Raw genomic sequence first — 7,851 nt, 5'->3', positions numbered from 1 at the left:
CCAGCGAGTTGGGCCAAAGACTTTTCCGCGTTTGAGACCACTAGGGACGGGGACAGGATGGAGTTGGGTGGGTTGCATAAAAATAGCTGCTTGGGCACACAGAATGTTAGGGGAGGGAAATGTAGGCATGAAGAAACAGCAGTTTTCTTATTAATTCTGACTAGGAGGTCTCAAAAGGAGAGCGCGTGGATTTTTCACAATGGGGGGGTTGGGGGTGTAAGACGATACAGGAATTAGCAAAGGAATCGATTTGCATGACAGTTTCCTACGTTAAAGACATTCTTTCAATGCATTGTGAAGCAAGGGAAGAGAGGGGGAGGAGGAAAAGACAAAACAGAGAGCTGCCTAGAAATATGCCTCTTTCATACAACAAAAGGAAGCGAGTATATATGAACCCCTGAAGCAAAGCGAACAACCTCTGGTCTATTCTGTAATCCATTTCCCATTTAGAATCCATTTCATGGAAAAAGCATGTAGTCTGTTTCACTAGAAACCACAGGTGATGTTACAATTACGGTGACCCATACTTGAGTCATATCGTGGTATTACTGTCATGTGCTCTACATGGGGCTGCCTTTGAAAATGACATGAAAAACCTCCCGAATAATGCAGCCAAGCTGGATATCAGAAGCATGTTAATACTTTATTAAAGGGATTGGAGAAGTCTGAGGGCCACATTCCCTTCTGGGTGACCTGCCAAGGGCCACATGCCAGTTGTGGGTGTGGCCAGAGGCAAAAGTGGGCATAGAAATGACTTAAATTTTCCATTTATGCACAAGGATGTTATCTGTATGGACTCAAACGCCTCTCCCCACACCCCATCCAGGCAATGAAGAAGCATTATCAGAATTCAAGGACACCTTCCAGCCAGGTGAGGAGGGTGCAAAGTAGTCATGGCTTCGCTCAAAGAATCCTGGAATGTTTGTTAAGTGTTGTGAGAGTCATGAGGAAACCCCTGTTCTTCTCCCAGAGCTGCCTCACCATCTGTTGGCTAGCCCTGGTTCCAGAGTCTAGAACAGGGTTTCCCAAAACTTGGGTCTCCAGCTGTTTTTGGACTACAACTCCCACCATCCCTAGGTAGCAGGACCAGTGGTCAGGGATGATGGGAGTTGTAGTCCAAAAACAGCTGGAGACCCAAGTTTGAGAAACCCTGGACTAGAACATACAGACCTTCTGGGTATATGTGCAAATATTGGAGGTGACTGTGGCTTCCAGAGGTTGTTGGACTCCGACTCCCATCAGTCCCAGGCATCAGAGTCAATTGTCAGGGATGATGGGAGCTGTAGTCCAGCAACATCTGGGGCAGCACAGGAAAGTCATTCCTGGCTTTACATCCACTGTTTTTAAAAAAATGTTTGTGTACCTCTGTGTTTGTATGATGTAAGATGCTTATTCCAATAACATGGAAATAGCACTTGTTCCCAAGTAATAAAACTCTACCAACATAATCAGGGAACAAAGTGAACTCAAAATGTACAGAACAAGTGTCCCTATTCCAGAACTATATTATATATATTTTTCACCAGCTGTCATGCACACAAAGCCCTTTTGGTACCGAGAGTCCATATGGCCATGAATAGGGTTCATTCACATCCTTCTATAAATGAAGTCTCTATGGCTGTTCTCACTGTGAAAAAGAAGTCTGAGGTTTCTCCGTGTCATTTTTCAGCTAATGAGCAAAGAAAGATAAATACATCGCTGGGAGTGGGGCCTTTTTGCTAGCACCATTTGTGGTATACAAGAAACATTAAAGCTTTCAAAACAAAGTAAGTCAGGAGGGGCGATACAAGCGTGCATCTGTATTTATAGATGTGTGGAGGGGCAAAAGCATGTTTGGTATCAAAATATGAAACATAATTTCCCCCCAGGGCTTCAAAGGCCAAGCACATTGCATCCAATTGACCTAGAAGAAAATGTGCATTCTTGGATTCTTCCCAAGTCCACTTGAAACAGAGATGTATGAGCTATTGAGGGATTATTATGGGGAAAGACTCCCACTCCACACGCCATTCTGCAGAGTTCTAAGTGGCTATTTTACAGCCCCATCCTGTAAGTCTTCTGCTGCCTTAGCACCTGTATCAGACTCTGTTTATTTAGTATCATCAGCCTGCCCACCAACTGAGACAGGCTTCAGAGTGGGGTAGTCGTAAATACATAAGAAGAGACCTGCTGGATCAGGCCAACCTAGTCCAGCATCATGTTCTCCAGGCAGCCAACCAGATGCCTATGGAAAGCCCTCGAGCAGGATCTGAGTGCAACTGTGCTCTCCCCACTTGTAAATTCCCCATAACTTGTTGTGGCGTTTGCCCTCATATGTGTGTGACATCATACTGGGTTCATAGGGAAAAGGGTTAACTAATTGTAAAATGACTAACCAATGGGAACCCAGGGGGCAGAGTTAACTGTGTATAAGTTTTATGCACAGAGGTTTTTAGGGAGTTAGAGTTGTTGAGAAGACCGCCTGGAGTTAGACGAGACAGAGAAGATAAGTCTGTGGGTTGGGCTAGTCTGGTGTGAGAGAGTGAGAGAATTTGTTAAGAGGAGTCAGTCAAACAGTTGAGATAATCAGTCAGAAGGTATTAGGAAGGTATAGGCTGGTAAAGAAACTAAAGTTACGATACCGACAGGAATATTATCTGAGAAACCATAAACCTGTTAATGTTTGTAAAATAAACTTAGTTTTTTTGGTTCACTTTTAACAACTGACTGGACTCTGTGTTTTACCAGAGAGTAACTGGTTGGTGGCAGCGGGGAAGCGAGCACAGTGGTGGCACAGGGATCAATAGACCGTTAAACGTCCGGGGACCCTGTGTAATCGCCACACTTGTACTCAGAGGCATACTTCCTCCGAAAGTGAAGGTAAAACACAATCATTGGAAGCCTTTTCCTCCATGAATTTGTCTAATGCTTACAATTCTGTTTGTTTCTCTCTGCTGCTCTCTAAATTTTCCATATAAAAGTATGGGATGCAACAAAATTGAAATTTGGAATGATGCATAGGCTATATGAGAGAATAGTGTACATGGCTCCCCCTGCAATCCAGGAATATTCATCTACCCCAGGCACGTCCAACTTCCAAGAGACTGAGATCTACTCCAAGTATTAAACAAATTGGCAGTGATCTACCCATTGTCGGAGTTGTTGAGCTTTTCTGGGGGAGGATTGCCCAGAGTTGAGTTTTTTGGGGGGAGGATGGTCAAATGACTGCCCAGTTAACGGGAAGGCTGGGCAGGGTGTCATTCCGAGCGCTTGCCGCCTACCATATAGCACCGGGGGCAGGAGGTGACAACATTCCTTGCCCACTTGATTTAATCCCGTGATCGACAAGGATCACCCCAGCGATCTACCTGTCAATCACGGTCAACCAGTTGAACATCTCTGATCTACCCAATACAGCAGGCATAGGCAAACTTTGCCCTCCAGATGTTTTGGGACTACAACTCCCATCATCCCTGACCACTGGTCCTGTTAGCTAGGGATGCTGGGAGTTGTAGTCCCAAAACATCTGGAGGGCCAAGTTTGCCTGTGCCTGCAATACAAGGATTGAACCTGCAACCTTGGCATTATCAACACCATGCTCTAACCAACCATAGGTATGCAGCCAATCAGCATTCCACACAGCCCAATTTGGCTTGGCCCTAGTTAAAATACTAGGCTAACAGGAGTGCACAGGCATATAAAACAGACTTCCACAGAAGTGGCTGGAATTTGTGTGACATCAAAAATGTGCAGACACGCATGAGGCTTCATTTGTACGTATCCACAGGCAGTCTCCACATGAGAGTCCATAAACCCATTGAACTCCCGCCATGTTCACTGCTACCTGCATCACACAAACTCTCCCAATGTCTATCACTATAAGGAAATGCCCCCCTCCCACCCCCAAAAAAACAAATCATGGAACAAGGCAGCATTATTTGCACAAGTATGGATGGGGGACACAAAGTAGCCCAGCACTGGACCACACACAATGTGGTCTGATAGGCTGATAGGATAGGATATGGACTTACCTTGTTGATATCAGAAGTGCATTTTGGTTTCTCACTTCTCAGCTCTTAAGTTCCGTTAAGTTCTGTTCTTTACATTGCCGTGTGTGTGCACACACACGTGTGCGTGTGTGTTTTAAAAAGGTCCTCATTAAAATTCACCTGCACTTCAGAACAAATTTCTTCTAACAATTTTTTTTGTATGCAATTTTGCTTAATATGCACATTTTTGCAAAGCAATTTCCCCCAATATAATGCATTTCACATACTGTTTTCACTAATATATGCAAGTTATGCACCCTTGATCCTAATATATGCATTTTAACACAATAATTGACCAGAGAAGTGCATTGCAAAGTTCAGAGAAGCGTGAATTCCAAAGGATGGCTGTGCATTTTGTTTTGGAAAGTACGAATTAGGAAATTTTAGAAGGAACATCATCTTAGAAGAAGCACCAGGCTGCAATCCTAAGAACACTTGCTTGGGGAGCAGACCAAAACTCAACAGACTGGAGCTTCCTTCTGAAGCTCAAGCGGCGGATCTGACATCTTCCACTAAACTAGACTGTGGGTTGGTCTATGGACATTTGAAATCCCAACCCCACTTATTTGGGAGTAAGTTCCACGCTTTTATATTGAACTTATTTCTGAGTAGTAATGGGTAAGATAGCTCTGGTCCAAGCCATCCGTCACTCAACTATCTGTGCCATTAATTTCTCAACCCTGAAATAGTTTGGAACACATCAAAAAAAATGTGGTCCATAAATAACTATACAGGTAACAGGAAAGCCTTTCATAGATCAAAGCACTTAACTCTCCCTTTTCCATACTTAAAAAAAAAAGAGAGAGCGAAGTCACCATCAGAGATGGGAATGAGCTGTGGCTTTTTACAGCCAAACTCTGCTAACTTTACAGCCCCAACTCCAGCAGCACATACCAAAGCCTGTATATTCTGTCTACCCAGATAAATACCATTGGGGAGGAATGCAGATATGTGGCTAAGTCATTCTAATTTGCCACCATGATGGAATTAGAAAGAATGATCAATTTTCTCCAGCCAAGTCCAAGTTGAACTTCCAAGCGTTGCTATTTTTTCATTTGTTTTAGTTCAACCTAAATAAATAGTAAGCATAACTTTCTTTCCCTCAACCCACTCCAAATCTCTCTGAATTTTTCAAAATGCTTAGTACATTTTCTAACATTTAGAACATTTTCTAACATTTAGAACATTTCCTAACATTTAGAAGAGGTGTTTTTCATAAAACAAAACAAACATCTAGCTTGCTAACAGCTAAACCAGAATCCAGAAATTCTACTTCAAATATAAAGATATCCAGGTAGGGGTGGGGATAAACTGTTGTCTTAAAGCCTGGAGAGTCACTACTAGTCAATGTGTGAACAATGCTGAGCTAGAATGACCAATGGGCATATGACCCAGCACCCCCTCTTTTTTGATAAATAGAAGTGCCCTCTTTTTTGCCATATGAGTCACAGTGTGAGCAAGTTTCTTTGGTTCTTCCTTAAGCGGAGCAGGAGGAGAAATTTCTTCCTGAGGCAGCTTCCCTTATCACTACAGTCATACCTCTGGTTGCAAACATGATGAATGCAGGAGGCACGTTCGCAACCTGCAGCGCCGCATCTGTGAAAGAGCGTGATGCAATACAGCACTTCTGCGCATGTGTGTGATGTCATTTTGCACTTTTGCGCATGCGCACGAGCGCCGAAACCCAGAAGTGACCTGTTCCAGTACTTCTGGGTTCGGCGCAGTCCGCAACCTGAAAATGCGCAACCTGCAGCGTTCGTAACCCAAAATATGACTGTAATGGTAAAAAGGTAAAGGTAAAGACCCCTGACAGTTAAGTCCAGTCACGAACAACTCTGGGGTTGCGGTGCTCATCGCGCTTTATAGGCCGAGGGAGCCGACATTTGTCCACAGACAGTTTTTCCAGGTCATGTGGCCAGCATGACTAAGCCGCTTCAGGCGAAACCAGAGCAGAGCACGGAAACGCCGTTTACCTTCCCGCCAGAGTGGTATCTATTTATCTACTTGCACTTTGACGTGCTTTCGAACTGCTAGGTTGGCAGGAGCAGGGACCAAGCAACGGTAGCTCACCCCATGACGGGGATTCGAACCACTGACCTTCCAATTGGCAAGCCCAAGAGGCTCAGTGGTTTAGACCACAGTGCCATGCAAAGAGCTGCAACTGGTAATATCCCCCCCCCCATTTTTCCAACTCTTAGTTCAATTTATACATCACATTGAGAAGCCGGCGAGAGAACACAGGACAATTTGCATGCAAAGTATATGTGTTACTCCCCAAGCTTTCTCATGTGAATGTGACTTTAATAAGCATCTAATAGGCATGTGAAAAGGCAGTTTGGCAATTGACGTGATTGTCCACCCATGTTCTGGATTTCTTTATCACGTAGCCACAGATTTCTCTAAGCATTTGTGTAATAGCCAAGGCAAATGTCCAGTGCCTCTTTCTCCTATGTCAACACAGCCGGGAGAAATTCCATTGGACCTCTACCAATGAGAAGAGGAGAAGGGAGGAGAGGGCAGAGGAGGGATCTAGGAGGTGGAGAAAGGAGTGTCGTTGAATCAGCAGATCTCAATGATCATTTTGTTTTATCTGGGAGACATTCAGTTCTTTGGCTTCTATTCTTTCCTAAATTTAGATTTCACCACCACCATCACATTTGCTCACTGCCTGCTTGCAGCTTGTGTTCTCAAAGGACTTTTACATAACTAATAATGTGTTCTTTTCACCATAGCTGACTATAAAGGTTGATTTTAGGCCGTAAACCCAGTTGTTGTCAAAAAAATCTTCTCCAGAACCAGTATTTATATTCCTCCACTCCCTGGATCCCTAAAAAGAACCTGTTGGTGCCATGTTTGTGCCATACCTGTCCAGCAAGAAAAGGGCAGGATGATATAAGCTGGTATGAGCTTGAATCGTTAAGGAGCAAAGTGCCTTGATAACTACTACTGGAACTTCTCCAGCAGTTTATGCTGTTATTCCTGTCTCCCAAGGGCCAAACTAGATACCAGGTTGCAGTTCAGCTGCCTGGATTGTTGTTTTTGAATACTAGCTATGGAAAAGTGGGAAGGCTAATGGCGGGGATCACGTCTCATAAGGAGGGGGACTAGCCTTTCCTCATGAGTAGCCCTTCCTCTTGCACCAAGGTCCCTTCTGTACTGTACATTTAAAGAAGTATTGTGTCACTGTAATCAGTTGTGGCTTCTGGGGAACTGTCATTTTTTAAGGGTGCTGAAAGTTGTTAGAAGACCCCTATTTAGTTCAGAGCGGTACAAGTCCCAGTGTCAAATCGCTATTTCCATGGAATTCTAGGATTCTACTCTGGGATTTGTACCTATCTGAGTTTGTGTCAGTGTAAGCATGCTCAATCTTTCATATGGTGGTGATATTCTCTCTCTCTCCAGATATTGCAGACTTTGTTATTTTACCTTCTTACAAGTGGAAGGCACAGTTTCAGCACTCAGGGAACTGACAACACAATTGGGATCTATAATTTTATTTTCTCCTCCCCTCTACCACCACTAGGAAAAGAAGCACCATACATCTGAAACTTCCATGAAATACTAACAATGAGGTTTTTTGCAGTTGCATTTTATTCCATTGGGGTCAAGATTTGGCTTGTTTCAATGAGAGATAGTGATGACCACCAACATGGATAGCATTCAAAGATAATTAGAACCATTTGTGCATGATAAGGCCATCAGTAACTACTAATCACAAAGGCAATGTTCTAACTCTACTGTCAGAGGCATCATGCATTTGAATGCCAACTGCTGGGAACCACAAGTTGGGAGAGTGTTGTTGGCTCAGATGCAACTTGTGGGC

Source organism: Podarcis pityusensis (assembly GCF_964106645.2).
Source record: "Podarcis pityusensis genome assembly, chromosome: 8".
NCBI lineage: Eukaryota > Metazoa > Chordata > Lepidosauria > Squamata > Lacertidae > Podarcis > Podarcis pityusensis.
This window is presented reverse-complemented; position numbering follows the sequence as displayed.